The sequence below is a fragment of the Pleurodeles waltl genome, chromosome 12, assembly GCF_031143425.1.
Source record: "Pleurodeles waltl isolate 20211129_DDA chromosome 12, aPleWal1.hap1.20221129, whole genome shotgun sequence".
Lineage (NCBI taxonomy): Eukaryota > Metazoa > Chordata > Amphibia > Caudata > Salamandridae > Pleurodeles > Pleurodeles waltl.
This window is the reverse complement of record NC_090451.1, coordinates 114,042,394-114,052,222: the sequence shown is the minus strand read 5'-3', so window position 1 is coordinate 114,052,222 and position 9,829 is coordinate 114,042,394. Positions and strand designations below refer to the sequence as shown.

Genomic DNA, 9,829 nt, shown 5'->3' with positions numbered 1-9,829 from the left:
AAAGTCACAAGCAAGTCGGAGATGGGCAGATGCCCAGGAAATGCCAGCTGCGGGTGCAAAGAAGCTTCGACTGGACAGAAGAAGCTGAGGTTTCTGCAGGAACGAAAAGGGCTAGAGACTTCCCCTTTGGTGGAGGAATTTGGCTCGCCGTGTAGAGTCGTGCAAAAGTGTTTTCCCGCCGAAAGAACGCCAACAAGCCTTGCAAGCTGCAAATCGTACGTTTGGCGTTTTTGGACGCTGCTGGGGCCCAGAAGGGACCAGGAGGTCGCAAATTGGACCTGAAGAGAGAGGGGACGTCGAGCAAGACAAAGAGCCCTCACTGAAGCAGGTAGCTCCCGGAGAAGTGCCAGAAACAGGCACTACAAGGATGCGTGAAATGGTGCTTGCCGAAGTTGCACAAAGGAGTCCCACGTCGCCGGAGACCAACTTAGAAAGTCGTGCAATGCAGGTTTGAGTGCCGTGGACCCAGGCTTGGCTGTGCACGAAGGATTTCCGCCGGAAGTGCACAGGGGCCGGAGTAGCTGCAAAGTCGCGGTTCCCAGCAATGCAGCCCAGCGAGGTGAGGCAAGGACTTACCTCCACCAAACTTGGGCTGAAGAGTCACTGGACTGTGGGGGTCACTTGGACAGCGTCGCTAGATTCGAGGGACCTCGCTCGTCGTGCTGAGAGGAGACCCAAGGGACCGGTAATGCAGCTTTTTGGTGCCTGCGGTTGCAGGGGGAAGATTCCGTCGACCCACGGGAGATTTCTTCGGAGCTTCTGGTGCAGAGAGGAGGCAGGCTACCCCCACAGCATGCACAAGCAGGAAAACAGTCGAGAAGGCGGCAGGATCAGCGTTACAGAGTTGCAGTAGTCGTCTTTGCTACTATGTTGCAGGTTTGCAGGCTTCCAGCGCGGTCAGCGGTCGTTTCCTTATCAGAAGGTGAAGAGATGGCAGAGGTCTGGAGCACACTGGAGGAGCTCTGGACACCTCCCAGGGGAGGTGCAGGTCAGGGGAGTGGTCACTCCCCTTTCCTTTGTCCAGTTTCGTGCCAGAGCAGGGGCTAAGGGGTCCCTGAACCGGTGTAGACTGGCTTATGCAGAATTGGGCACATCTGTGCTCAAGAAAGCATTTCCAGACGCTGGGGGAGGCTACTCCTCCCCTGCCTTCACACCATTTTCCAAAGGGAGAGGGTGTAACACCCTCTCTCAGAGGAAGTCCTTTGTTCTGCCATCCTGGGACAAGCCTGGCTTGACCCCAGGGGGGCAGAAACCTGTCTGAGGGGTTGGCAGCAGCAGCAGCTGCAGTGAAACCCCAGGAAAGGCAGTTTGGCAGTACCAGGGTCTGTGCTACAGACCACTGGGATCATGGAATTGTACCAACAATGCCAGGATGGCATAGAGGGGGCAATTCCATGATCTTAGACATGTTACATGGCCATATTCGGAGTTACCATTGTGAAGCTACATATAGGTAGTGACCTATATGTAGTGCACGCGTGTAATGGTGTCCCCGCACTCACAAAGTTCAGGGAATTGGCCCTGAACAATGTGGGGGCACCTTGGCTAGTGCCAGGGTGCCCTCACACTAAGTAACTTTGCACCTAACCTTTACCAGGTAAAGGTTAGACATATAGGTGACTTATAAGTTACTTAAGTGCAGTGTAAAATGGCTGTGAAATAACGTGGACGTTATTTCACTCAGGCTGCAGTGGCAGGCCTGTGTAAGAATTGTCAGAGCTCCCTATGGGTGGCAAAGGAAATGCTGCAGCCCATAGGGATCTCCTGGAACCCCAATACCCTGGGTACCTCAGTACCATATACTAGGGAATTATAAGGGTGTTCCAGTAAGCCAACGTAAATTGGTAAAATTGGTCACTAGACTGTTAGTGACAATTTAAAAGAAATGAGAGAGCATAACCACTGAGGTTCTGGTTAGCAGAGCCTCAGTGAGACAGTTAGGCATCACACAGGGAACACATACCTATAGGCCACAAACTTATGAGCACTGGGGTCCTGACTAGCAGGGTCCCAGTGACATATAACAAACATACTGAAAACATAGGGTTTTCACTATGAGCACTGGGCCCTGGCTAGCAGGATCCCAGTGAGACAGTGAAAACACCCTGACATACACTCACAAACAGGCCAAAAGTGGGGGTAACAAGGCTAGAAAGAGGCTACTTTCTCACAGATCCCTTTCAACATTGAAAGCTACTCCGCGTCAGTACAGGAGCCTCGGCGCTGCAGGTACAGGAGACACAGACATCCATCCCTCTTGCTGACCGGGTCCTGTGAAACCAAACTGTAGCTCATACTTTTCACATCAGGACCGCCACAAACGTAAAAGCGCAGAAAGGTGAAATAAATAATAACATTGTTAACGCGTTCTTCAAAGACATTTAATTTCACCGTCGAAATTAGGTTCAAGCTCTTAACTCATGTAAATATTAAGAAGTGAGAATAAAAATGCTGCCCAACTGCCGTGACATTGCCACCCGCAATGCCGTGACTCGGATTCGAACCGAGGTTGCTGCGGCCACAACGCAGAGTACTAACCACTATACGATCACGGCAAGCTACTTGGGCTCTGAAAAGACTACCCTGGTGTGGCTCTGATAGGCTGAAAAAAGGTCACAGTGTCGGTGGAGTGGATAGATTTAGTGTTTGTTTAAAACCCATCTTTTCAAGTTAGATCAGGGTCTTTTCTTTGAGTAGCAGATCACAGCAAATATTTACCTCTCTGCTTCCAGTGACAAGACTCCCCATAAACCAAGAAGCCCAGACTTCTTAACAAGATCCACCACTCTGCCCTGCAAGTCTCAAGTGTTCTATGAGTGCTGGGGTCGGGGAAGTGAACACTGCAAAAACTTAATCCACGGCCGACCAAACTCCTCCAGGCCAGGAGGGGCTCGGAACAGGCCCCCACATATTGTTGTTTTTGTCTTTTCTGGGTGTCTCTTCAGACACATTCAGCTGCTTGGTGCATACTGCTTTAGAGTTGCATTGTGTGGAATGAAGTGGCGTAAACTTGACTAGCAAACAATGGAGTGGTGATGAATGGAGGGTCATAGAAGGGAGTAGATTGAAGTGCAAAGAGTAGAGTGACGTAATGTGTCATAGAATACAGTGGAATATAATGAAGTGGTGTGCCTTGGCATGGCGTTGATTAGCATTGTGAGGAATGGAGTGGCATAGAGCAGAGTGGGGTAGAGAGGAGTGAGGTTGCATAGAATGGCATAGAGTAGCATAGAGTAAAGTAGTGTGGTGTAGAGTGGCATAGTGTGGTGTAGAGTGAAGTGGCATGGAATGGCATAGAGTCAGAGAACAGTGTGTCATGGAGAGGGGTGGCAAAGAATTAGGAGGAGTGGAGTCGGACTGCATGAAGTAGAGTGTTGTGGAGTTGAGTAGCATACAGTCGCGTTGCATGGAGTGACACTGTGGTGTAGAGAGGAGCAGAGAAAAAAGTGGCATAGAGTAGAAAGGCCTACAGGAGAGTAGTGTAGAGTGGCACAGCATAGAGTAGTGTGCAGTAGAGTGGCATAGAGTAGAGCGCATGTAGTGCCATTGAGTGATATTGTGTGAGATGGAGTGGAGTGGAGTACAGTGAAGTGGCATGGAATGAAGTAGTATAGAGTAGAGTGGGAGAGAGTAAAGTGGAGTGGCATAGAGTGAACTAGAGTAGAGCGTAGTGGGATAGAGTGGAGTAGCATGGAGTGGAATGGAGAGGCACAGAGTAGGGTAGAGTGCAAAAGTGTGGAATGGCATGGAGTTGAGTGGAGTGGCATAGAGTAGAGTGGCATTCTGTGGGGTGGATTAGAGTGGCATGGAGTGGCATACAGTAGAGTGGAATAGAGCTTAGTGGTGGAGAGTACAGTGGCTTAGAGTGGAGTATAGTAGCATGGAGTAGAGTAGGTTAAAGTAGAGAGGGGTGCAACGGAGTAGAGTGGCATAGAGTTGAGTGGTGTACAGTGGCGTAGAGTAGAATGGGATAAAATAAAGTGGCGTACAGTAGACTGGAGTAGAGTAGCATAGAGTGGAGAGGCATAGAGTGGAGAGTAGTAAAGTAGAGTGGAATTGTATAGAGTAGAGTTCAGTTGAGTATTCTAGAGTGATGTAGAGCAGAGTGGCATAGAGTCACATAAAGTGGCATTCTATGAAGTAGGGTGGCGTAGAGAGGAATGAAGGGAAGTGGCATAGAGTAGAGTGGAGTGGAGTGGAGTAGAGGGGCATAGCAGAGAGTTACAGGGTGGAGTGGCATAGAATGGAGTAGCATAAAGTGGAGTGAAGTGGCGTATAGTGGAGTGGCATAGATTAGAGTGGCATAGAGTGGAGTGATAGAGTGGAACAATGTAGATTAGAGTGGAGTAGAACTGAGTAGAGTGGAGTGGTATAGAGTTGCACAGTGTAGAGTACAGTGGCACTGAGGGGAGTAGAGTATAGTCATGCAGAGGAATACAGTGTGAGAAAGTAACTAAAGTGTCAATAGAGACGGCGTTTAGGGTGAAAAATAAGCTGTATGCTTGTCATGAATGTTGGAAAGCACATTGCACATCCAAGAATGATACGAAAACACTTTTAAAATATAAAAAATAGCGTACTGGAGAAAGACGAAAAGAACACATGTACTTGGTCCATCCTCCATGGAGGAATGAACACAAGAAAGGAAGATTCAGTCTATGGGAGCTAAGCAATCGAAATATTGCAAATGTGAGTGACATAGAAAACAATTAAGGGTAAGTAAACTATGGGCGTGTGGTAAGCCCACTGAATTCTAAACAATATGTCTCACAGCACATTCTCTGTGTACGCAAGACATAAAAAGGTGTGACTAAGAGAATTCTGAGATTTAGAGCTTGACAGCAATTCACAACCCAACCAAATTGAGCCCTATATAATAATTTACAACAGAGCCAAAGTACACCTTTTATACCCCCAATGGTGGAGGTAAGATATTCAGCAGACACGTGGTCTCCCAGTGCTAAAGGATTTTGGCTAGATATGAAGTGGGCGAAGTGCGCTGTAAACATTATATAAGTAGGACACGTGCTATAAGCAGACATCACTTCCTTGGCAAGGCAGGAGAAAGGGCACTTCAGTGGGAAGAAATGAGAGGGCTGAGGAACAGACAGATAGCTCCCCTATGGGCAGAGGTGGCGGGAGCATGGAACACTCCTGACATGACTATGATGACGATGCAGATGGGCCTCTTATCTTGCGTAGTTAGGAGCACGACAAACACACCTCTCCTAGACCTCCCTGGAAGATCATACACTGAGGAGGGTTCCCCTGGGTCCCTTCCCCCCCCGGCTGGGCCCCATACAGCTGTAGACACACTCACACGATGCGTAGTTAGGTCTCGGTTTCTGGGCAAGTTGTTTGGCTTGCTTGTTATTTGTTGTAATAAGAGATGATGAGTACCTGACGTGCCAGAGCTGGAAATGGTGGGAACCGACCACCCTGCTCCATGGGCATACAGCGCTGAACCGGAGACCCACAGGAGGCCCACACCACAGATCACAAGCCTGCTTACAGATTTATGCAAGGAACAGCCCTCAGCGTGGTGGTAGCATAATATAATAGCAGTAATGGGTAAATGTTCAAAAGTTGTCATGGAAAGGTGATTCATACAGCTCTGCAACCTGTTACAATCCTGTGAATAATATGTACCATCTGAAATACCAATAAATAAAAAAAATAAAAAATCTACTGCACAACTTAGGGTCAGGCTGGTGTTGTAGTGGTAGATCTGAGGCCCTAGGAGAGCTGGAGACCCCACAGAGCTACAGCAGCTCAGAAGTCCACTTAGGCTTCATCAGGGACCCGTTTTGTGACTTGAAAACCCATTAATGCAACAATAAAGGGGTGAAGTAAATGTCATCAACATTGTATAAACTGGTGTTCTTTGCAGTTTTTTTAATAAATAACAGCGCCTGGAAGCCCTTCTGACTGTGAAGGTTTGTTTAACAAATAGTGTTTGTAGGAGGCTGGACTGGCTTGTAGTGAGTACCAAGGGGTACTTGCACCTTGCACCAGGCCCAGTTATCCCTTATTAGTGTATAGGGTGTCTAGCAGCTTCGGCTGATAGATAATGGTAGCTTAGCAGAGCAGCTCAGGCTGAACTAGGAGACGTGTGAAGCTACTACAGTACCACTTAGTGTCATATGCACAATATCATAAGAAAACACAATACACAGTTATACTAAAAATAAAGGTACTTTATTTTTATGACAATATGCCAAAGTATCTTAGAGTGTACCCTCAGTGAGAGGATAGGAAATATACACCAGATATATATACACAATAGCAAAAATATGCAGTATAGTCTTAGAAAACAGTGCAAACAATGTATAGTTACAATAGGATGCAATGGGGAAACATAGGGGTAGGGGCAACACAAACCATTTACTCCAAAAGTGGAATGCGAACCACGAATGGACCCCAAACCTATGTGACCTTGTAGAGGGTCGCTGGGACTATTAGAAAATAGTGAGAGTTAGAAAAATAACCCTCCCCAAGACCCTGAAAAGTGAGTGCAAAGTGCACTAAAGTTCCCCTAAGGACAAAATAGTTGTGTTAGAGGAATAATGCAGGAAAGACACAAACCAGCAATGCAACAACTGTGGATTTCCAATCTAGGGTACCTGTGGAACAAGGGGACCAAGTCCAAAAGTCACAAGCAAGTCGGAGATGGGCAGATGCCCAGGAAATGCCAGCTGCGGGTGCAAAGAAGCTTCGACTGGACAGAAGAAGCTGAGGTTTCTGCAGGAACGAAAAGGGCTAGAGACTTCCCCTTTGGTGGACGAATTCCGCTCGCCGTGTAGAGTCGTGCAGAAGTGTTTTCCCGCCGAAAGAACGCCAACAAGCCTTGCAAGCTGCAAATCGTACGTTTGGCGTTTTTGGACGCTGCTGGGGCCCAGAAGGGACCAGGAGGTCGCAAATTGGACCTGAAGAGAGAGGGGACGTCGTGCAAGACAAAGAGCCCTCACTGAAGCAGGTAGCTCCCGGAGAAGTGCCAGAAACAGGCACTACAAGGATGCGTGAAACGGTGCTTGCCGAAGTTGCACAAAGGAGTCCCACGTCGCCGGAGACCAACTTAGAAAGTCGTGCAATGCAGGTTTGAGTGCCGTGGACCCAGGCTTGGCTGTGCACGAAGGATTTCCGCCGGAAGTGCACAGGGGCCGGAGTAGCTGCAAAGTCGCGGTTCCCAGCAATGCAGCCCAGCGAGGTGAGGCAAGGACTTACCTCCACCAAACTTGGGCTGAAGAGTCACTGGACTGTGGGGGTCACTTGGACAGCGTCGCTAGATTCGAGGGACCTCGCTCGTCGTGCTGAGAGGAGACCCAAGGGACCGGTAATGCAGCTTTTTGGTGCCTGCGGTTGCAGGGGGAAGATTCCGTCGACCCACGGGAGATTTCTTCGGAGCTTCTGGTGCAGAGAGGAGGCAGGCTACCCCCACAGCATGCACAAGCAGGAAAACAGTCGAGAAGGCGGCAGGATCAGCGTTACAGAGTTGCAGTAGTCGTCTTTGCTACTATGTTGCAGGTTTGCAGGCTTCCAGCGCGGTCAGCGGTCGTTTCCTTATCAGAAGGTGAAGAGATGGCAGAGGTCTGGAGCACACTGGAGGAGCTCTGGACACCTCCCAGGGGAGGTGCAGGTCAGGGGAGTGGTCACTCCCCTTTCCTTTGTCCAGTTTCGTGCCAGAGCAGGGGCTAAGGGGTCCCTGAACCGGTGTAGACTGGCTTATGCAGAATTGGGCACATCTGTGCTCAAGAAAGCATTTCCAGACGCTGGGGGAGGCTACTCCTCCCCTGCCTTCACACCATTTTCCAAAGGGAGAGGGTGTAACACCCTCTCTCAGAGGAAGTCCTTTGTTCTGCCATCCTGGGACAAGCCTGGCTTGACCCCAGGGGGGCAGAAACCTGTCTGAGGGGTTGGCAGCAGCAGCAGCTGCAGTGAAACCCCAGGAAAGGCAGTTTGGCAGTACCAGGGTCTGTGCTACAGACCACTGGGATCATGGAATTGTACCAACAATGCCAGGATGGCATAGAGGGGGCAATTCCATGATCTTAGACATGTTACATGGCCATATTCGGAGTTACCATTGTGAAGCTACATATAGGTAGTGACCTATATGTAGTGCACGCGTGTAATGGTGTCCCCGCACTCACAAAGTTCAGGGAATTGGCCCTGAACAATGTGGGGGCACCTTGGCTAGTGCCAGGGTGCCCTCACACTAAGTAACTTTGCACCTAACCTTTACCAGGTAAAGGTTAGACATATAGGTGACTTATAAGTTACTTAAGTGCAGTGTAAAATGGCTGTGAAATAACGTGGACGTTATTTCACTCAGGCTGCAGTGGCAGGCCTGTGTAAGAATTGTCAGAGCTCCCTATGGGTGGCAAAGGAAATGCTGCAGCCCATAGGGATCTCCTGGAACCCCAATACCCTGGGTACCTCAGTACCATATACTAGGGAATTATAAGGGTGTTCCAGTAAGCCAACGTAAATTGGTAAAATTGGTCACTAGACTGTTAGTGACAATTTAAAAGAAATGAGAGAGCATAACCACTGAGGTTCTGGTTAGCAGAGCCTCAGTGAGACAGTTAGGCATCACACAGGGAACACATACCTATAGGCCACAAACTTATGAGCACTGGGGTCCTGACTAGCAGGGTCCCAGTGACATATAACAAACATACTGAAAACATAGGGTTTTCACTATGAGCACTGGGCCCTGGCTAGCAGGATCCCAGTGAGACAGTGAAAACACCCTGACATACACTCACAAACAGGCCAAAAGTGGGGGTTACAAGGCTAGAAAGAGGCTACTTTCTCACAGATCCCTTTCAACATTGAAAGCTACTCCGCGTCAGTACAGGAGCCTCGGCGCTGCAGGTACAGGAGACACAGACATCCATCCCTCTTGCTGACCGGGTCCTGTGAAACCAAACTGTAGCTCATACTTTTCACATCAGGACCTCCACAAACGTAAAAGCGCAGAAAGGTGAAATAAATAATAACATTGTTAACGCGTTCTTCAAAGACATTTAATTTCACCGTCGAAATTAGGTTCAAGCTCTTAACTCATGTAAATATTAAGAAGTGAGAATAAAAATGCTGCCCAACTGCCGTGACATTGCCACCCGCAATGCCGTGACTCGGATTCGAACCGAGGTTGCTGCGGCCACAACGCAGAGTACTAATCACTATACGATCACGGCGAGCTACTTGGGCTCTGAAAAGACTACCCTGGTGTGGCTCTGATAGGCTGAAAAAAGGTCACAGTGTCGGTGGAGTGGATAGATTTAGTGTTTGTTTAAAACCCATCTTTTCAAGTTAGATCAGGGTCTTTTCTTTGAGTAGCAGATCACAGCAAATATTTACCTCTCTGCTTCCAGTGACAAGACTCCCCATAAACCAAGAAGCCCAGACTTCTTAACAAGATCCACCACTCTGCCCTGCAAGTCTCAAGTGTTCTATGAGTGCTGGGGTCGGGGAAGTGAACACTGCAAAAACTTAATCCACGGCCGACCAAACTCCTCCAGGCCAGGAGGGGCTCGGAACAGGCCCCCACATATTGTTGTTTTTTTCTTTTCTGGGTGTCTCTTCAGACACATTCAGCTGCTTGGTGCATACTGCTTTAGAGTTGCATTGTGTGGAATGAAGTGGCGTAAACTTGACTAGCAAACAATGGAGTGGTGATGAATGGAGGGTCATAGAAGGGAGTAGATTGAAGTGCAAAGAGTAGAGTGACGTAATGTGTCATAGAATACAGTGGAATATAATGAAGTGGTGTGCCTTGGCATGGCGTTGATTAGCATTGTGAGGAATGGAGTGGCATAGAGCA

The 9,829-nt window shown here is 48.6% G+C and overlaps 1 non-coding gene across 1 annotated transcript; it reads right to left on the bottom strand.

Annotated features, from left to right (window-relative positions):
- Positions 1-2,483: 2,483 nt before the first annotated feature.
- Positions 2,484-2,555, bottom strand: TRNAH-GUG (transfer RNA histidin (anticodon GUG)). Its single transcript has one exon. It is a non-coding gene; the product is annotated as a tRNA-His (tRNA).
- Between the last annotated feature and the right edge of the window lie 7,274 nt (positions 2,556-9,829).